General features: G+C 42.0%; 1 protein-coding gene across 6 annotated transcripts in view; it reads right to left on the bottom strand.

Annotated features, from left to right (window-relative positions):
* LOC144508481 (uncharacterized) overlaps positions 1-22,170 on the bottom strand; it is a 324,608-nt gene that overhangs the window by 172,398 nt on the left and 130,040 nt on the right. The window contains exon 3 of one of the 6 annotated variants that reach the window (XR_013500289.1): positions 3,820-3,924. The exons of the other annotated variants lie outside the window; for them this stretch is intronic. The gene's annotated coding sequence lies outside the window, so the exon portion shown is untranslated. Of the gene's footprint in view, positions 1-3,819; positions 3,925-22,170 lie in introns of those variants that run through there. 6 annotated transcript variants of the gene reach the window in all.

The following is a 22,170-nucleotide window of genomic DNA, read 5'->3' on the forward strand; positions in this document are numbered from 1 at the left end:
TTCTGTTAGTGAGGTCCTAAATCCTGGGGAGGGCCCAGCGGTGGCTTACTTAAGCGCCTGAAGGAAATTTAATACTATCAAACCATAAACAGAAACCACTCAGCAAATTAGTCAGCATCTGTGGACAGAAGAGACGAGGCAGTGTTTCAGATGTGAGCTATTCATCAGGACTGAGATACATTACATTTGGAGAATTTATTTAAAGGAACAACATCAAAGAAAGGGGGATGGAATAAAAAAACAAACACACAGGTAATAATTGGAAAGCTCCATGAAGTGTTTTGAGTGGAAAACAAGATGGTTACTGACAGTAGTCATATCAACATGAGATAACAAGAAGCAGTACCAAAGAAATTAATCGAAAATGATTGGAGAGCTGGAGAGGTAGGATAACAAAATAAAAATGGAAACATGAAAACTAGTAAAGAGGAGCAGACTGGCCCAATCTCCAAACTGGTGAAGTAAAATCTGGAAAGGGGTGGGGGAGTGGGGGGCAGTTGTGAGAGCTTTGTGGTGCATTTATATTTCAGCAGTGGTTTGGGGAAGCAACAATGTAGCAGATTCCTATTATCGCTCTTTAGCATTTCTAGATTCCATCTAGCTTCATTCCACACACTGCGGGGAATATACGAGATGCCCTCACAAGTCTAGTTTTGATAGTGTCACTGTGGTTCTGAGGCATGTTTCTGGACCTGCCTCACAGGTTCTACATTCTTAAATTCTTATCTTTACATCAGATACAGCAGACGCCATCTGCCTGGCCCTGCACTCAACCCTGGAACACCTAGATATCAAAGACATCTAAGAACATAAGAACATAAGAAATAGGAGCAGGAGTAGGCCATCTAGCCCCTCGAGCCTGCCCCGCCATTCAATAAGATCATGGCTGATCTGAAGTGGATCAATTCCACTTACCCGCCTGATCCCTATAATCCCTAATTCCCTTACCAATCAGGAATCCATCTATCCGTGATTTAAACATATTCAACGAGGTAGCCTCCACCACTTCAGTGGGCAGAAAATTCCAGAGATTCACCACCCTCTGAGAGAAGAAGTTCCTCCTCAACTCTGTCCTAAACTGACCCCCCTGTATTTTGAGGCTGTGCCCTCTAGTTTTAGCTTCCTTTCTAAGTGGAAAGAATCTCTCCACCTCTACCCTATCCAGCCCCTTCATTATCTTATAAGTCTCTATAAGATCCCCCCTCAGCCTTCTAAATTCCAACGAGTACAAACCCAATCTGCTCAGTCTCTCCTCATAATCAACACCCCTCATCTCTGGTATCAACCTGGTGAACCTTCTCTGCACTCTCTCTATGTCAACCTGGTGAACCTTCTCTGCACTCCCTCTATGTCAGACTCCTATTTATTGACTACAGCTCAGTGTTCAACACCACTACTCTCACGAAACTCATCTCCAAACTCCGTGGCCTGGGCTTTGGCTCCTCCCTCTGTGACTGGATCCTGAACTTCCTAACTCACAGACCGCAATCAGTAAGGATCGGCAACAACACCTCCTCCACAATCATCCTCGACACCGGTGCCCCACAAGACTGTGTTCTCAGCCCTCTACTGTACACCTTATACACCTATGACTGTGCGGCCAAATCCCCTCCAACTCAATTTTCAAATTTGCTGACGACACCACTGTAGTGGGTGGGATGTCAAACAATGACGAGACAGAGTACAGAGAATCTGGTGAACTGGTGCGATGACAATAATCTTTCTCTCAATGTCAACAAAATGAAGGAGATTGTCATCGACTTCAGGAAGCATAGAGGAAAACATGCCCCTGTCTCCATCAATGGGGATGAAGTAGAAAAGGTCGAGAGCTTCAAGTTTTTAGGTGTCCAAATCACCAACAACCTGTCCTGGTCCCCCCCATGCCAAAACTTTAATTAAGAAAGCCCACCAATGCCTCTACTTTCTCAGAAGACTAAGGAAATTTGGCATGTCAGCTATGATTCTCACCAACTTTTACAGATGCACCATAGAAAGCATTCTTTCTGGTTGTATCACTGCTTGGTATAGCTCCTGCTCTGCCCAAGACAGCAAGAAACTACAAAAGGTCGTGAATGTAGCCCAATCCATCATGCAAACCAGCCTCCCACCCACTGACTCTGTCTACACTTCCTGTTGCCTCGGCAAAGCAGCCAGCATAATTAAGGAGCCCACGACATTCTCTCTTCTACCTTCTTCCTTTGGGAAAAGATACAAAAGTCTGAGGTCATGTACCAACCGACTCAAAGACAGCTTCTTCCCTGCTGCCGTCAGACTTTTGAATGGACCTACCTTGCATTAAGTTGATCCTTCTCTACACCCTAGCTATGACTGTAACAGTACATTCTGCACTCTCTCCTTTCCTTTTCTATGAACGGTACGCTCTGTCTGTATAGTGCGCAAGAAACAATCATTTTCACTGTAAATACATGTGACAATAATAAATCAAATCGAATCAAATCAAATCAAATAAATCAGGTCTAATAGACCATTCATCATATTCTATGTCAGAGTACTTTACTGATGAGAACCATTTTATAAAAATATTAAGCTCCTGCCTCATAATAGAAGTCAAGAAGAAAACACTTCAGATATTGGAGATCTGAAAAGAACACTGAAATTGCTGGAAATATTCAGCAGGTCTGTGCACTTCCAGCATTATTTGTGATTATTTGACAATGTAAGCACTGTCCATGGGACAACTGCTAAGTCCGCACTTCCTTACTGGAGGGGATAGAGTGCAAAAAAACACCAGAACCTGAGAGATAAAAATATTGATTTAAAATGAAGCTATTCTGTGGAGATTGGATCAAAATCCTAGAGCTTCCCAACAGCATCGTGAAACCACCTTCACTACAAAGATTGCAGCTTTAAGAACAAGGTCTACCACTACCTTCTCAAGGGCAATTTGGCAGGAGTAATAATAAATGCTGACCTTCCCATGAGGCCTATATCCTGAGAATGAATTGAGTAAAATTAAATCAGAGTTTTCGACATTTCCTAACAATTCGGCTGGCTAAGGCAGTGAGTGGCTGAAGTGTACAAAGTGACTATGTCTAATAGTGGCATCTCTGGTTGATACAGAGAAATGCAGATCTTGGCTCAGGAGGTAGGAGGATCACTACAATTGGTTGCAGTTTTCTTCGGTTAAAGACAGGAAAACAGCCTGGGTTTTGCTCATAATCATTAAGCAACGACTTCTGCTGGAAGTATGCTGGTGTGGACTCAGGACAGGATTATATTCAGCTGCCTTGCCTCTTGCAGTTGAATGGATTGCTGTCACCTATTATCAGACTGATAAATGAATAATCACTATTTGGGTGAGAAAAGAGATGGTGGCCCACACTTTTACAACTACGCTCTAGCAAGGGGTCAATGCCTTTCGGAGAGAAAACATAAAATAGACGGGGCAAAAAAAAACTTCAATTTTCTTTTATTAAATATTAAAGATGTTTCCTCATTGAAGAGAAACAGAGCAATGTGTTTTCAGCTTTCAAAAACTTAAGTGTAAATAAAACAGCACCATTATAAATCAGCGCTATCACATCCTTGGAAACAAATTTAATGAAAATGTGTTTCTTACTTGTCGAACAAAATGCTCAAATAACCCTAAAAACACAGTCAGGAATTCTTCAAAACTGCAAACACTTGATTGATGATGGCATTAAAAACATCACATGCTTCATTTAAAAAACAGACACTTCTAAAAGATGAACAGCCAGGGAGATGGTTAGCAGATCACACTATAATACATACATTTGAATATTGGGCAACAGATGTTAAGCATGAGAAAGAAAGGGAGCTTTGCTTTTCACTGTTGGCTGTTTTTTCCCAAGGAACCAATTGTTTGGTTGCCATGACAAAGCTAATAAGAGTTTATCATTTTCCCATGCCCAATCCATGCAAATGTGGGATTGCAAATTTTACCTGTGAAAATGAATAGATTCAGCAATTACTGGAGTACAGACCTATCCAGTGTTCAATAGGCACAATTGCCAATGTAGAATACAAAGTAATCCTGCAGCAGTTAAATTAACAGGAATGTTGCTCAGCCTGATTGAGCAAATAAAGATTAATCATATATCTGCTTGATTTCACCACATATGGGAATGCCTAACGCTAAGACAAACAATGGTAATTTGTTCATTCTTAATCATTTTAAATATGATTCCCTGATGCAAAAAAAGACCAGTACTATTGTGTAAATTTGTGCAAGTACTTCCCCTCATGATGTAAAGCTCCATTTACATGACCAGATGGGATTCAATTCACTCTACAACAAAGCAGATTTGCTTGAGGAGAACTTGCCGTTTGTTGCGCTGGGCTATTTATGCCTGGATGCTTGGTAAACAGTGTACAACATTTGGGAATTGGACGCAGGCATGTATTGCTGTTCTAGGGGTTTCTTTACATTTTTTTATTTGGGATATTTTTGTCTTTCATGTTTCAGAACACTTTTGTAGCTTAACCTCCAACATTTATCTCGCAACCAACACCTCTGTGACAGATTATCTGGATCATCATCTCACTGTTATATTGCAAATTGACTACCGCGCTTCCTGCATTACAACAATGACTACGTTTCAAAAGTATTTCATTGGTTGTAAGGCGCATTCTAAGGTCATGAAAGGTGCTATAGAAATGCAAATCTTTCATTTTGCCCTGCGTTTCAGAAATTCATCGAATGAAGAATCCCATTTTAGCTTCTTGGTTTTATCATGTATTCCTCCTTAGCTTTGGAAGCGTGATGTTAAATAAGGCTATTTATATTCATCTTTGACTTAATTGGGACTTCGTTTCCAAATACATTTATGTGTTAAAATAACAAGTAAACAGTTGCAATAAAACACAATATTCTTATAATAATTAAGCATAACTAAGTTCCTGTGTGAAAGTAAATTATAGCTTACAATTACTGTGCTACACTATGATACAAAGTATATTCTCAAATAAAGGTTATTTTCCTTTTCTCACCAGCTATCCAGTTATTTATTTTTGGAGGCTGGACTGGCTCCCCAGTTTGAAAAAGACAGGTTGATAAATATGTTCAAAAAAAGTGACTGAGACCAAGTATACCGTGCACTTAAAGGAAATCAAAAGCAACCTTTAACGCATTAAAAATCTTGCATCAACGTACACTTCCTGTCAACTTTTTCCAGTCTATGTTCTATGTCTATATTTATCATGGAAACTGCCTGTGTAAATTTGTTACACCTCCATTTGAGAGAATGCAATTTATAGTTTGGTAACTTTATAAACTGTCATTATGAACGAGAATATAGGAACTTACTGGAAAACGATTGGCAGGAGGTGCTAGCAATATTTAAGTACAGTAATATATGTTAGACTGTATATCAAGTTCAAAGAAGGTGCCAATCAAACAAATGTATTAAAATATTATGGTCTTGAATCTGAATGCACTTCCTGTCAGCTTTTACCATTACAACTTCCTATGTCCAGATTTATAATGAAACTGCCCATGTAAACTTGTCATGCTGTAAATTACATGTTTATTCCCCAAAGGAGGTGTTGCAGCACGACAAAGCACGACTTTAAGATGAGGACTGAACTACATCTGTGGACCGTTATCCAATTATGTACTGCCCTTTAACCTCTTTCATTTTGGTACATGGCTGAAAGTTAACTATTGTGTATGCTTACTAATTGTGGAATATTTTGAGGTTCCAGTATGTGTAATACTACCTGCCTTCAATTTGCATCATTAGTTATAAGTTTGGTTGATATATAGTTGGCATTGGGGAGGGGGAAGAAGGAAGGCCATTGTGAGTGATCTGGTGTTTGCATTCCAAATATATAAATGGCTTGCCTTGCTGGGGAGAAGCATGGCAGTGGAAATTGATACCTTTCAATGAAAACTAATTACGTTTCCACTGAAAATAAGACCGTGATTCAAAAATTGCTCTGGTATAAGCTGAAACCTAAACTTCAGTTCAGGTGAGCACCAGGTGACTGAATATGAGTGAAGACTTCCACTGAATGCTGGAAATTGTAGTCCTAACCTTCCCTAACCAATTCTCTTCCCATTCCGCCAGTTCCCATTCTAAAGACATAGGGGCACTCTGTAATTTGGTTCCACAGATACCAGAAGCCCACTAATGCATCACTCAAGTGGTTGTGAATTCTTCATCAGTGTATTTTGGTAAACCATCAAAGATTAACCTGATCCAGTCTTCTTCGCTCGATGTTCGCAGACTTGTACAGTCCAGCAGGCTAGCATTCAGCAGAGTAAATCCAAGTGATTTTATGTTTCCTCTTTCTGTAATCTAGGGATGCTGAAGCCAGTTGTGTTGCCCTCTTCAGAGTCCCAGGTGAGATTCAATAATTCAGCATAGCAAGACCACTGATCAAAATCTGTAAACTATGGTGTGTCTGCCACATTGCCACAATGTATTTAATCACTGAACATATTGAATTTCAGTTACATTTTTTAGCCTGCTTTATTTCTTTCTTCACAATTATAACCTTTGACAAAGAGTTGACTGTTGTTTGTCTCTACAGCAGAAGTGAATCTAGCCACGGTAAAGAGAAAGCAGTACGTTGAAGCCCTGTGCCACAATTCATATTTTGTGCATGAATCTGTGCCACTGGGTTGAGTAGGCTGACCCATTTATAATGCATGTATGGACGGCACGGTGGCACAGTGGTTAGCACTGCTGCTTCACAGTGCCAAGGACCCGGGTTTGATTCCCGACTTGGGTCACTGTCTGGGCAGAGTCTGCATGTTCTCCCCGTGTCTGCATGGGTTTCCTCCGGGTGCTCCGGTTTCCTCTAACCGTCCGAAAGACGTGCTGATTAGGTGCATTGGCCATGCTAAATTCTCCCTCAGTGTACCTGAACAGGCGCGGGCTTGTGGCGACTAGGGGATTTTCACAGTAACTTCATTGCAGTGTTAATGTAAGCCTACTTATGTCAGTAATAAATAAACAAAATGGATAGGGGACAGGAGTGTGTGAGGGGAGGGTAGGGGTGGGTGGTAAAATGCTTTCACTTTTCATCCACCATGCTGGACACAGTTTTCTCCTTTTTTTTCCTGGAGAATTAGTTTCAATTGATGGACTGACCTTCTTCTGATGTACACTACAATGCACTCAGCATTCATGGTCCAAGGTTTCTGCATCTCTACAAACTGGTTGGCATGTGTGTGGATGGAATTGGAACTTGATGCGATAACCTTCCAGGGTGACCACCCTCCTGTTGCTAAATATCACAGCTCACCCATATGGAATGACCATTTGATTTGATGACAGATCAGAGATTAACTGGCACCTGTGGAACCCACCAATGCTTCAGCCTGTAACTTTGAAAAACTGGAGGGAATCTAGCTGGGATATTAAGCTACTGATATATAATTAAATAAATAAAACTTAAACTGACAAACAGAACAGTTTTCAGGAAAACTATAAAAGTAAAATTTAAGCTTAATATGAAAAGGGACATTTATGACAATGTAATATTCTCTGCACTGATTACAACTATAGTGACTATAGTCCATTGATTCTGTCTACACTTCCTGCTCTCTCGGCAAAGAAGCCAGCATAATTAAGGACCCTACAGAGCTCGGACATAGTCTCTTCCACCTTCTTCCATCAGGAAAAAGATACAAAAGTCTGAAGTCACGTACCAACCGACTCAAGAACAGCTTCTTCCCTGCTGCCATCAGAGTTTTGAATGGACCTACCTTGCACTAAGTTGATCTTTCTCTATACCCTAGCTATGACTGTAAAACTACATTCTACACTCTCTCCTTTCCTTCTCTATGAACGGTATGCTTTGTCTGTATCGCATGCAAGAAACAATACTTTTCGCTGTGTACCTATACATGTCACAATAATAAATCAAAAATCAAATAGATAGTTTATGTAAGTTGGGACTTTTCTTTTTAAAAAAAAGTGATTGTATCTGTTCTTCTGTTGTGTCTTTATACAATGAATCATTCAGTCATACAGAAAGTACTGGATTCAATCCTTGGACTGAATTAGCTCATCTCAGCTAAGGCACTCGCAACAATACATAAAATTGGCCTTAGTGTCCTGCTGCTAGGGAGCAGAAAATTGATGAAGAATCCTCTTCCTATCCCTATTGAGTGGACCCTCTGGTGTTTCCCAGATCAGGTCAGAAACAGACCTGGCGGTGATTCTCTCAAAATTCAATAGCCTGATAAAATTAACCGTCAACTGAATGTGAATAAAAGTCACTGGAGATGCCATTTCAAAAACATTCATGTCTATTCATCTTATCCTTGGATAAATCTCCTGGGTAGGTCAAAATACAGAGGAGAATGGATAATATTCGAATGTACTGCATCATCCAATAAATATTAACATTTCCGAAACTGAGATCTCTGGTTTCCATGTGACTTCTTTAAAAAGTCTCTTCTAAAAATATATGCAGATTTTGCACTTTAGTGATATACTGGGAAATTCTGCACCCTGGGTCATGATTTTCTGACCATTAAAAAAAGTAGTCCAGAGGTGCCTGTGGCAGAAGTGCTGAAAGAGTGAATCATGGCCAATGTTTCCATAATTAACAACAACCAGTATCTCAAGTATAGGGAGAAGAAGTACAAGAAATTGGGAAACAGCTTTAGAAAATTGCTTTATAGATCACGTTGAAATATTACAATCTATTTCTGGATGTTATTTAAAGCAGGGTTGCCATCTCAGGAGGGTTACTTTGTATAGTGCAATAAAAAGACCCATTTGCATTAGAAATTTACAGTGGTGCACTCATCAGTTCAGGGTTACCTTGTAATGGCGTATACGAGCTAATTCATTAGAAATTTACAGTTATAGTCAGTTCAGGGTTACCTTGCAATGATGCATGGTATTATTTCCTGAGGACTATGCAATGTTAATTTCAATGTGTTATTAAATGTTCTGTTCCTGTTTCTTTGTGGTTTTTGCATTTTTGTACGATTAATTTCCATTTGTGTAGCATGGGTCAAGCCTGTGGCCCTATATCATATATGCTAATATTGGTCTTTTTTTGTTCCATTTCATTTCATCATGGGCACGCTTTGAACCTGACCAATGTTCTTTGCAGCTTATCTCAGGTCCTTCAAAACCCAAACCACGGATTGAGAACAATAGTAATCAGAACCTTTGTGTGGCCTAGATGGTAACAGAACATTATTTTCCGTTCCTCCCTTGTCAATGGATTGAAAATCCAGCCCAATTTTCTTCTTTGCCAATATTCCAGAACAGTTGTTTTTAACTTTTGATTTGGAAGGTGCACGATAGTCTAAAAGACATCGAACAATACAGACAGAAAATAGTTTGATAGTTTTTCACTGGAAAATGCGTTTTGATTTTCAGAAATACCTAAATAGTCAGGGATTGTGATTTGGATTTGGATCCATGTTTCCTGTTCATTCGGAGGCTATGCACCCAATCGTTATCTCAAGACTGGGCAAGTCCAGATATATGGAATATTTTACCTGTCACCTCTTCCAACATTTTACAGATCTTGTAGGACTGTAGCAATATGTAGGAAGTCAATAATGTATAGTGCCTTTGATTTGATTTATTATTGTCACATGTATTGGTACACAGTGAAAAGTATTGTTTCTTGTTCACTATACAGACAAAGCATACCGTTCATAGACTGCATACGGGAGAAGGAAAGGAGAGGGTGCAGAATGTAGTGTTACAGTCATAGCTAAGGTATAGAGAAAAATCAACTTAATAGAACGTAGGTCCATTCAAAAGTCTGACGGCAGCAGGGAAGAAGCTGTTCTTGAGTCGGTTGGTACATGACCTCAGAGTTTTGTATTTTCTTCCTAATGGAAGAAGGGGGAAGAGAGTATGTCCAGGGTGCATGGGGTCCTTGATTATGCTGGCTGCTTTGCCAAGGCAGCGGGAAGTGTAGACAGAGTCAATAGGTGGGAGGCTGGTCTGCATGATGGACTGGATTACGTCCACAACCCTTTGTAATTTCTTGCGGTCTTGGTCAGAGCAGGAGCCATACCAACCTGTGATACATCCGGAAAGAATGCTTTCTATTGTGTATCTGTAAAAGTTGGTGAGAGTCATAGTGGACATGCTGAATTTCCTTAGCTTCCTGAGAAAGTAGAGGCATTGGTGGGCTTTCTTAACTATAACGTCAGTGTGGGGGGACCAGGACAGGTTGTTGGTGATTTGGACGCCTAGAAACCTGAAGCTCTCGACCATTTCCACTTCATCCCCTTTGATGTAAACAGGGGCTTGTCCTCCCTTGTGCTTCCTCAAGTTGATGACTATCTCTTTTGTTTTACTGACATTGAGGAAGAGATTATTGTCGTTGCACCAATTCACCATTTGCCATGCACCAATACCCCCTCCAACAATACAATTGAATAGATACTAATGTCTTAGTATCGGTTGTTATTCATATGTGAAGTTAGTAAATTAATCTGTGTGTGGCAAGGTCTGTATCATACTTAGTTGTATTACCTTCCACTAATACTCATTGCCTACAATGCCCACTTTGACTGAGTACTGGACAGCAAAGCCACATTTGTTACTTCCCATTCGCTGGATCAATATTGGGAACGAAAATGCGTGTGATTTTCCAGTGCCACCAAAATAACATTGAAACAAATTAGTGCACAACTGCATAATAACTGATGTTTTGTTGCTGTTGATGGAATGCTGAAGGGGATGGTTAGCTGGTCATGTTATATTTCAAAATGTTGATATTGACATAAACCTCCATCCTCGCTCGTGGTTGTATTTTCCGGTGTCGCTGAAAGTGAAGGGAGTTTTGACTGGAACACCAAATTCTCCATTCTCACTAACAGTGGGGCCAAGATCGGAGAATCGAGCTCTGAATGTTTACGGTGTTCAACTGAGTTTGAATATACTGCATCCAGTTAGAGCACTGTGTTTCAAACTTAACAAACGGGATTTTCCAGCCACATTCGCCCCAAGACCGGAAAATCTTGCCCAAGGTCAATGGACATGTCCATTGCATGGCCCATGTCCTGCCTGCTCTGATTCCCATGGCTGGCGGGACGGGAACATTCCACCCAACAGTTACTTTGTCTTTTCTTTCAATAAGAATTTTGCAAAAGCTATACATAGCTAAAGGTACCACTGCTGATCAAATCAATCTCTTCTTTCCATTCATCAGTGTGACCGGACGTTACTGATGAAAGTGGAAAGTTAACAGCAAGAAGTGAACAATAAAAATAGTGACCTCTAATGTTTTCCAATTACTTTGGCGGTGTATCCAAAAAGTGCACATTGCAGACACCTCCTTGCATTGATGGATCCCATTTGCCCATTTACAATGTGATAGTGAAAAACCTCGTCTTCAAAAGGAAGCTTGTACCATGTGGCATGCAAGTTGCACAGCACGGAAATGAAATGCCAGGCTTTTCAAGCTTACAGACAAAAAAAAATGCTTTTGAAGTATTGAGGTTTGTAGAGTTCTGATCAGCATCTTGAAACTTATGTTTTGTTGACAAAAGGTCTCCACTCTGTATCATGGCTTTTCAGTATAGAGCTGTGATGTGCGAGAACCAGCAGCATAAAGAGGTCAACGCTCTGTGACTAAAACATGCTGCTCAAGACCTCAATTCTAACAAAACATTGCTCAAAAAAAATCTACTAAATGGATTGCACTTCAAATGCAATATCCAGTGAGTAAGGTATCTTGACAAGAAATTTTAAAAGCTTTAAATGTACCTATGTGGCATTGGAGCATTAAGGTGCAATTTGAAATAATATCAGCACAAACCCTCAGCTCCCTAAATTATCTGTGCATTTCAAATCAATGTGACTGCACAGTTGAGTCAGTATTATGGACTCATTGCGGCTTTTAGGTTTCCAATTTTAATGTGCAACTTGTTTCTATGGCAATAGCGGACATCAAATTGAATCCGCAACATTTTCACATTGCTGTGGACCTGAATGATTGAACTTGAAAGGCCAGATGCATACATATGTTTGAACATTTTGGGGTGTCGTCCTTTACCTAAGTAGTTCCTGTTCAGAACTACAAGAGAAGGAATCCAGAATTCAGTGATTTGTTTTGAGATAAGTATAGGGTGGGATTTTCCGGCTGCGCTTGTGCCAAAACCGGAAAATCTCACCCGAGGTTAACGGGCCATCCCCCGCCTGCTACAATTCCTGTGGCGGATGGAACGGGAAAATTCCCCCCCATATAGTGTGGTATTACATGATGAAATATATGTGATGATTTTCCAAATGTTAGCCATACAGCGAAGGACCTTGTTTGCCAACTGTACATCCGTGGAAAATTGACAGCATATTCCTCATTATTTCCAGTGATGGATAGAGTTAGATAGACAAACTTGGGGCAATTTCCAGATATATGCAGCCGATGGATTTAAGTTCACCCTTAAAAGTTGAAGCCTGTATTGTAAACAGGACCTGCACTTTAGAATTTGCTGACAGAAATATAATTTCTATATTTCTTTTATTAAAAAATGGTTCTTACTTTCCTGCTTAAATCATGAATTCTGAACCTTAAAAGCTCAACGATTATTGCATTGCCCGACAATACGGAACATGTAGTCTGAGTTACTCTAAGATCAACAGCACAGATTAGGAATTAAACCTGAGATACTGTGATCTATGTGGCTCTGAGACACAGTGCCTTTATTAAATGAATCAATTGGTTGACCTTTGGTTTGCCAGCTCTGTTTGGATGTATACCTAGACTTATATTTCTGTCAGCAAATTCTAAAATGCAGGTCCTGTTTACAATACAGGCTTTGACTTTTAAGGGTGAAATTAAATCCATCGGCACCATATATCTGGAAATTGCCCCAAGTTTGTCTATCTAACTCTATCCATCATTGATAGGAAATAATGAGGAATATGCTGTCAATTTTCCTCAGATGTACAGTTGGCAAACAAGGCCCTTCGCTACATGGCTAACATTTGGAAAATCATCCCATATATTTCATCATGTAATACCACACTATGTGGGGGGAATTTTCCCGTTCCATCCACCACAGGAATTGTAGTGGGCGGGGGGTGGCCTGTTGGCCTCGGGTGGGATTTTCATCACTTGACCACCTGCCTGCAGTTGTCCTGCATAGTCAAACTGCCTACTTTCCCCATCCCAAATGTCTTATAACGAATGAACATTTTTTCTAAACTTGAGCCTAAGGGCGGGATTTTCCAGGTGGTGGAGTTTCCCACACCGACACTTGAAGACTTGGTGGGGATCACTGCAACCCCACAGCTCTGAGGAGTGTTAATTGGCTGGGGTGGGACTTCCTGAGGGAGGAAGTCCTGCCTCAGAGAGCTGCCAGCCAATCTGATTGTCTGGCAATTCAGCAACGCCAGTGGCAGGCACTGGCCAGGCCTGGGACTACTAACAGTCCCCAGATTCGCGGTCATGGGGGCGATTTTCACTCTCCATCTGCGGGAATGGTGGCATGTGCTCAAAATCTGGACAGCGCGATTCGTATTGGCGAGTTTCTGAGTTCCAATCTTTTTGTCCCCTCGCCAGTGGAGAGGAGTGAAAACACTGTGGGACCGTAGAATGTTCATTTTAATACATTAGCATGTCATGGGCCAGCACTCTCTCAAGATATGGAGCCCGCACAGTGGACACCAGCGTGATGTCACACCAACGCCATTTGCAACAGATCGACATAGAAAAAAATAGAAAATAGGTACAGGAATAGGCCATTTGGCCCTTCAAGCCTGCACCACCATTCAATATGATCATGGCTGACCATGCACTTTGAGTATCTCATTTCCACTTTCTCTCCATACCCTTTGATCCCTTTAGCTGCAAGGGCCTCATGCAGCTTCCTCTTGAACATATATAATGAACTGACCCCAACAGCTTTCTGTGGTAAAGAATTCCACAGGTTCACAACTTTCTGAGTGAAGAAGTCTTCCTCATCTCAGTCCTGAATGGCTTTCCCCTTACTCTTAGACTGTGACCCCCTAGTTCTGGACTTCCCCAACAGCGGGAACATTCTTTCCGCATCTAGCTTGTCCAGTCCCATCAGGATTTTATATGTTTCTATGAGATCCCCTCTCATTCTTCTAAATTCCAGTGAGTACAAGCCCAGTCCATCCAGTCTTTTTTCATATGTCAGTCCTGCCATTCTGAGAATCATTCTGGTGAACCTTCGCTGGACTCTCTCAACAGCAAGAATGTCCTTCCCCAGACTAGGAGACAAAAACTGCACACAATACTTGAGATATGGCTTCACGAAGGCCCTGTATAACTGCCGCAAGACATCCCTACTCTTATACTCAAACCCTCTTGCTATGAAGGCCAGTATGCCATTAGCTTTCCTTACCACCTGTTGTACCTGCATGCCAACCTTCAGTGACTGTTCCACCATGACACCCAGGTCACATTGCACATTTCTACAGAAACGTAAGCCTGGCACTTTCACCTCCGAGGAAGGTTTCGAAGGTTTGTGCTTAGAAACCCAGCACCCTCTACGGAGTCTAATGGTGTAAAGCAGGGGTGTGCTGACCCCACCGTCTTCTTCAGCATGGTGCTGTAGCAGGCTATGGAAGACCTTGGGGAGAGAGTTGACATCAGCTTCCGGACTGATGGAGGTCTTTTCAACATCAGGCTTCTTCAGGATCACACAAAGACACAAGGAAAAACTTATCCGTGAACTGTCGCTGATAACTGTGCTCTCCTGGCCCAAGTTGGTCAGATCTGGAAAGTATAACAACGCATTTTCCTGAGGCAGCAAAACTCTTTAATCATTTAAAGAAAATGGAAATCCTGCTGTAGAATATAGACCACAAACATTGTCACCAAAGGAACTGGGCTGTCAGGCAATTTACCTATTTGGAGAGCGTCATATTGATTGATACCACTGTGGACAAGAAAGTGGACAATAGACTTTCAAAAGTAACAGCACATTCGGAGAACCCTACAAATGAGTGTGAAGCAACCATAGCCTCAGAGAACAGACCAAACTCAAAGTGTACAAAGCTATAGTCCTCACAATCCTCCTGCATGGCGCTAAGTTATGTGTCCTGTACCGCTGTCATGTACGCCTGCTTGAGCACTTCCATCAGCGCTGTCACCATATCATCTTCAAGATCCACTCGCAAGGCCACGCCACAAACATTGAAAGCCAGGAAACAGCCAACATCACCAGCATCAACACCAGCTTCCTGCAAATCCAACTGCATTGGGCAGGGTACATTGTCTGGATGGACCACCATCACCTGTCCAAGATCATATAATACAGAAAACTGACCACTGACAAGAACAGAGGGACCCCAGGCAAATGTTTCAAGGACTCATTTCAAGTGGCTCTCTGTGTGCTATGTCACCAATGGGAAGAGTAGACCATTGCTCGTGATGCCTGGAGGTGCCGCGCCTTTGAGACTGAGTGAAGAACCGACATGAAAGAGAAAAGGAGGATATAGATAGATTCAAATGCCTGACCACACCATCTCCTGCACCCACTGTGGGAGAGAATCTGCCGCTCACAGTTAGGCGTGACTGGCCACCAATGAGAAGAAAAATACAACCTTCCTAAAAATCTTTATCTGCAAAGAAACAGATGGCATGATGGCACAGTGGTTAGCACTGCTGCCTCACAGCGCCAAGGACCCGGGTTCAATTCAGGTCACTGTCTGTGTGGAGTTTGCTCATTCTTCCTGTGTCTGTGTGGGTTTCCTCTGGGTGCTCTGGTTTCCTCCCACAGTCCAAAGATGTGCGGGTTAGGTTGATTGGCCATGGTAAATTGACCCTCGTGTCAGGGGGATTAGAAGGGTAAATATGTGGGGTTACGGGAATAGGGTCTGGGTGGGATTGTGGTCGGTGCAGACTCGATGGGCCTATTGGCCTCCTTCTGTACTGTAGGGATTCTATGATTGTATGAAATGACGCAGAGAGAGAGTTATGCACTTCTGACAAGATCATTGATGGTAAATTACTTTATAAACTATGCTTGTGTAATTCAAAGCTGAATGTGATAGTGCCACTGCAAAATGTCAAACTGTACTTTCAGACTGCAAGAGAAAAGATGATACAGTGCATCAGTATTTATTAGTTTGCTTGTTGTGCAAGATTTTATGATGCTGTGAATATAAAACATCTGGGGATCGATTACAGTCCACATTTGCATCTAATATACAGTGAAACCCAGTTTATTCTTAAATTGCAAACTTTCTATGACACGTTGGAATGAATTGGTGATGTTAAATACCATGATAGTGAAGTCAGAAAGAACAACAATGAAGATTGGAAATTTGAAATAAAAAGGAGAAACTACAAAAGGTGTGTGTATGTGTGCACGTCAAATTCTGGCAAGCTCCCAAAAGCTATCAGTAACTTTTTAAAAAGGTCGAGTCATGAATGTGATGCACTTTGGAAGAAACAAGGTGAGGCAGTATTTAATGAATGGCAGGACACTAGGTAGCTCAGAGGAACAGAGGGAGTTTGGAGTAATTATTCACAGATCCCTGAAGGCAGCAGAGCAAGTGAATCGGATCGTTAGGAAGGCATTTGGGACACTTGCTTTCATCAGTTGTGGTGTAGAATATAAGTGTAAGGAGGTAATGTTGGGAGTTGTACAGAGCGTTGGTAGGCCACAGCTGGAGTACTGTGTGTAGTTCCAGTCACTTCACTATCGGAAGGATGCGATTGCACTAGAGGGGGTACAGAGGAGGTTCACCAGGTTGTTACCTGGGATTTCTGCACTGTATGACTCTATGAAAGCGCACCACAGCTTCCCCAACTACCTATGGGCATATTGGACCTTTAAAGGAAGATCAGTATTTTTTAAAGAAATAATTAAAGACACTGACTAAAAGATGGGTGATATTGCAAAGTGACTGCTTTCTGGAAAATTCCTATGTGGATTTTACTAACAGACCTTCTTGAGAAAAGATTTCACACCTGAAGAGGTGTCAAGGCTGACTTCAAACAGAGACACTTGAAAGAAAGGTATAGAAAATGCAAAAGGCTGGACTAATTTCCTGGTTTGTGAAGACAATGGAGACTGTTTACCACATCTCATTCGACATCCAAAAACAGCAGAGGAACTAATCAAGTTGGGCGACATGGTGGCACAGTGATTAGCACTGCTGCCTCACAGCACCAGGGATCCGGGTTCAATTCCAGCCTCAGGTGATTGTGTGGAGTTTGCACATTCTCCCCGTGTCTGCATGGGTTTCCTCTGGTTACTCCGGTTTCCTCCCACAGTGCAAAGATGTGCGGATTAGGTTGATTGGTCATGATAAATTGACCCTAGTATCAGGGGGTGCCTAGTGCCTGGGTGGGATTTTGGTCGGTGCTGATGTGATGGACTGAATGGCCTCCTTCTGCACTGTAGGGATTCTATGATTCTATCCTATCTATCTCATTTTGATTTATCTCTCAGAAGGTGCAAAAAGTTCTGAGATGAATGCAAGATAATTATTTTCCCCTGCCAGGAATGCACATGAAAAATGGGTTGAAAACTGACTGATGTGCAGTCAGAAGTAGAACGAAGAAGCAAGAAGGATCTCTCTCTCTCTCTCTCTCTTGCTGGAAGCAAGTTGTCTCACAAGCGCAAACAGAACAAAAGACAGGACATCCTCCTCAGTTAACCCTGCAGAGAGAAGCAAGTCATCTCTATCTCTGGGGACAAGTCAGCAAATGTCTCCAAATGACTGTAAAACCAACAAGGACATCTCCAAATTCATTTAATTTAACAGCTGCAACATGCAACCATCTATGGACAAGCCAAGAACTGATTTGTATAATCTTTTTAAACTTTAATTTGGAATCTGAACTTTTCATTTCTGACGTGTGTGCTTGGGTGTTGAGCCTTTATTACTTTTCCTCGGGTTTTAGTAACTAAGCAAGTTACTCTTTCTTTGACTCAAGAAAAGCTGGTTAAATTGGCTCCTTATAAAAAGTCAATGCATTTGGATTGGGAAAAGGTATCCTCGGGGAAAGGAATTTAAACAAAACTTTGTTGCGACCAAACAAGGGGGTTGGAAAGAAAGAGGAGTCAGGCAGTCTGTGTCTTTATATGCCCTGTTTGTGAACGGAACTCCCACTTACCTGACGAAGGAGCAGCGCTCCGAAAGCTAGTGGCTTTTGCTACCAAATAAACCTGTTGGACTTTAACCTGGTGTTGGGAGACTTCTTACTGTGTTTACCGGCATCTCCACATCATTCCTCCTCACCCAGTTTAACAAAATTGTGGGATCTCGTCTGGGGTTGCCTCCAAATAATGGACAACATAAAATACCTTAACTATAAGTCTGTGCTACTTGAAACCAGTTATTTCATTGAAAGTGGAGTGGGAAGTGACCTGGTAACTTAAGCTCCAGATGCGCCTCACGCTTCTTTACTCAGATTGGAGAGAGTTAACCATGTACATGAAAGGAAACAAGTTTTGAACCTACAAGATCTCTTTTCTAAGGCGGCTTGTTTCCCCAACACCAGAAGTTTGAATTTTTCCATTAAAGGTAGTAAGTACATTTTGCTTGATGTAAACACTTTTGTATTTCACTTTAAGTCTTAAAGGGAAAGTAGATCAGGCACATGTTTTCCATTGACCTTCGCAGGTGCTCTAGTTTCCTCCCACAGTCTGAAAGACGTGCTGGTTAGGTGCATTAGCCATGCTAAATTCTCCCGCAGTGTACCCAAACAGGCCCCGGAGTGTGGCGACTAGGGGATTTTCACAGTAACTTCATTGCAGTATTAATGTAAGCCTACTTGTGACACTAATAAATAAATGTCCCTTTCACCCCTCTTTTCACAAAGAGTGCTGTAACAATTGCCATCATAAAGAGACTCTCACTTTCAGTCACCATTCAATTCAGAAACACTGGGGTAGGTTTTGACTTTGTGCAATAGTGAAAAATGGGTGAAAGCGAATTGGAAGCCCATTTTCCATCTCTTCCGATTTTTAAGTTTTGTTAAAGTTAACGGACCAAAAGCTCATTATTGATTCATCTCCAGTAGCAAAATATTAACACAGAGGGTGGGATCTTACAGCCTCACTCGCCCCGAAAACGTAAAATCCCACCCAAGTTCAACGAACCTTTCCATGGTGCACCCTCGCCTGTGGCGGGCGGGGTGGTAAACTTTCGGCCAGAGAGTGAGTTTTACTATTTTGCTGCACAAACATCAGAGCTGAGAGTCGGCAAACCAATCATCACTCAGCGCGCACATACACATAACTCACGTCCCTGAGATCAAACAGTGGGAAAATATCCACTTTTCCACTCTTCATCTTGGGTGCAGGGACTAATTAACGTTAATTACTGCTCTGTTGCTACTCCAACTGACAACAGCCAGCTCAGCATGGGCGATTCACACTTGTAAATTGATGCTTGTTTCATTTGGTTTTGAGTTGATTCCCATCTTTTAAACTGAATCGGGATATTGTGGCGTTAAGCCTTACCATAGGGATTTGAGCACAGAATCAATGCTGATTCTAATGGAGTGCTGCACTGTCAAAGGTGCTGTCTTACAGCTGACAATAATTTGATTTGATTTATTATTGTCATATGTATTAGTATACAGTGAAAGGTATTGTTTCTTGCATGCTATACAGACAAAGCATGCTGTTCATAGAATAGGAAAGGAGAAAGTGCAGAATGTAGTGTTACAGTCATAGCTCGGGTGTAGAGAAAGATCAATTTAGTGCGAGGCAGGTCCATTCAAAGGTCTGATGGCAGCAGGGAAGAAGCTGTTCTTGTGTCATTGGTACGTGACCTCAGACTTTTGTATCTTTTTCCCGACGGAAGAAGGTGGAAGAGAGTATGTCTGGGGTGCGTGGGGTCCTTAATCATAAAAGTAAAGTAAAGTAAAGTGTATTTATTAGTCACAAGCAATCTGCTTTTCCGAAGCAGCGGGAAGTGTTGACAGTCAATGGATGGGAGGCTGGTTTGCGTGATGGACTGGGCTTCATTCATGACTCTTTGTAGTTTCTTGCGGTCTTGGGCAGAGCAGGAACCATACCAAGCTGTGATACAACCAGAAAGAATACTTTCTATGGTGCATCTGTAAAAGTTGGTGAGAGTTGTAGCAAACATGCCAAATTTCCTTAGTCTTCGGAGAAAGTAGAGCATTGGTGGGCTTTCTTAACTAAAGTGTCGGCATGGAGGGATCAAGACAGGTTGTTGGTGATCTGGCCACCTATAACCTGAAGCTCTTGACCATTTCTACTTTGTCCCCATTGATGTAGATAGGGGCATGTCCTCCACTACACTTCCTGAAGTTGATAACTATCTCCTTTGTTGACATTGAGGGAGCGATTATTGTTGCCACACCAGTTCACCAGATTCCTGTGCTCCGTCTCATGATTGTTTGAGATCCCACCCACAGTGGTGTCATCAGCAAACTTTAAAATCGAGTCAGAGGAGAATTTGGCCACATAGTCATAGGTGTATAAGGAATATAGTAGGGGGCTGAGGACACAGCTTTGTGGGGCATCAGTGTTGAGGATGATCGTGGAAGAGGTGTTCTTGCCTATCCTTACTGATTGTGATCTGTGTGTTAGGAAGTTCAGGATCCAGTCGCAGCGGGAGGAGCTGAGGCCCAGGCCACGGAGTTGTTTTTCATGACCATAGAATGTCTCAAAGCATTTTACAGCCAATGAAGCATTTTTGTAGTATGGTCACTGTTGTAATGTAGCAAATGCAGCAGCCAATTTGCCCACAGAAATGTCCATGAACAACAATGTGATAATGGCCAGATATTTTGTTCTTGTGATATCGATAGAGAAATAAGTATTATTCAGGACTTTAGGGATAATGCCCTCTCTTCAAAATACTGCCATTGAATGTTGTACATCCATCTGAAAGAGCAAGCGGAGCCTCAGTTTGACCTCTTATCTGAATGATCGTATTACCAACAACCGTGCAGCACTCCCTCAACAACATACTGGAGTGCAAACCTTGATACGTTAATGGCCCAAAACCTCCGATCAGAGTGGGAACGCCCTGTATCTGATTCTGATCATACAGAATATTACACACTTAGCTGCAAACATTGAAAAGATTCTGAATTCCAATCCATCATGCAGGGGAACCCACTCTGCACAGGAATCCTCACATACAGCAGCAAAGGGAATCAGCACAGAAGACACACCCACTTTTATTGGCACTAGTTGCTGCTCTCTGGTAAGCATTTAAAGGTTCCCAGGCCTCTCAGTGTATTAGTGAATGAATGTGTGAGTGAATGGGCGAGTGTGTAGGTTTTAAGTGGACAGGTGGATAGGATGGCAACAGGTTAGGGTGGTTGGTAGGTGAGTGGTTGGTGGGTGCGTATATGTAGATGGGTCAGGGGGAGGGTAGTTGGGTTCAGTCGGGAGGGGTTATCATGTTGGGAGCTAGTTAGGTTTGTCAGGGGAGAGTTGGGGTTAGGGGGGAGTTGGGAAATGGGGCTAGTAAGGTTGGCTCAATGTGAGTCGGGGGGGGCGGTCAGAAGGGAGTTGGGTGGTGGGATCTACTCAGTTCGGATTGAAGGATTGTCGGGGGTCAAAGGGAAATGGATAGTAGGGATAGCCAGGTCGAGTCAATGTGGAGTCGATGGGCTAGAGCCTGATTCATGGGAGATCAGAGGGGATGTTGGGGGTGTAAGGGAGGGAAATAGTCACAGGTGTCAGTTATATAGTTACCCAGGATTTAGACCAGGACTTTTCTGTCTAACATTTCCAAGGTAACTATCCAGGTAAGTAAGTCGGAACTGTCCAAAGTCTCAGAGTTGGAGACCTTTCCGAGTGTTCCGGGTAACGGGGAATTTGTCCAGAGGAAGTTCAAACTTCCTGGGCAATTTCCACGGAGTCATCACCATGATCCAGAGATTGGAAAATCTGGGCCATCTGTGGACATAAAATATCATTATTCATAGAAACAGGGAGGAATTCTCTTGGCTTGGTCAATACTTATTCATCAATTAACTCAACGAGAAACAGAGTAATTGGTTATCTGTCTCATTGCTGTGTTGGGAGACAGGCAATGCACAAAATATTTGCCAGGCTTTCTTACAAAACAACAGTGAGTGTATTTAAAGAAATAATTAATGGTCAAGAACAAAAGTTCTATTTTGGGCGCCTATTCGGGTACACTGAGGGGGAATTTAGCATGGCCAATGCACCTAACCAGCACGTCTTTCAGGCTGGGAGGAAACTGGAGCACCCGGAGGAAACCCACAGAGAATGTGCAGAATCCGCACAGACTGTGACCCAAGCCAGGAATC

Source organism: Mustelus asterias, chromosome 20 (genome assembly GCF_964213995.1).
Source record: "Mustelus asterias chromosome 20, sMusAst1.hap1.1, whole genome shotgun sequence".
Classification (NCBI taxonomy): domain Eukaryota; kingdom Metazoa; phylum Chordata; class Chondrichthyes; order Carcharhiniformes; family Triakidae; genus Mustelus; species Mustelus asterias.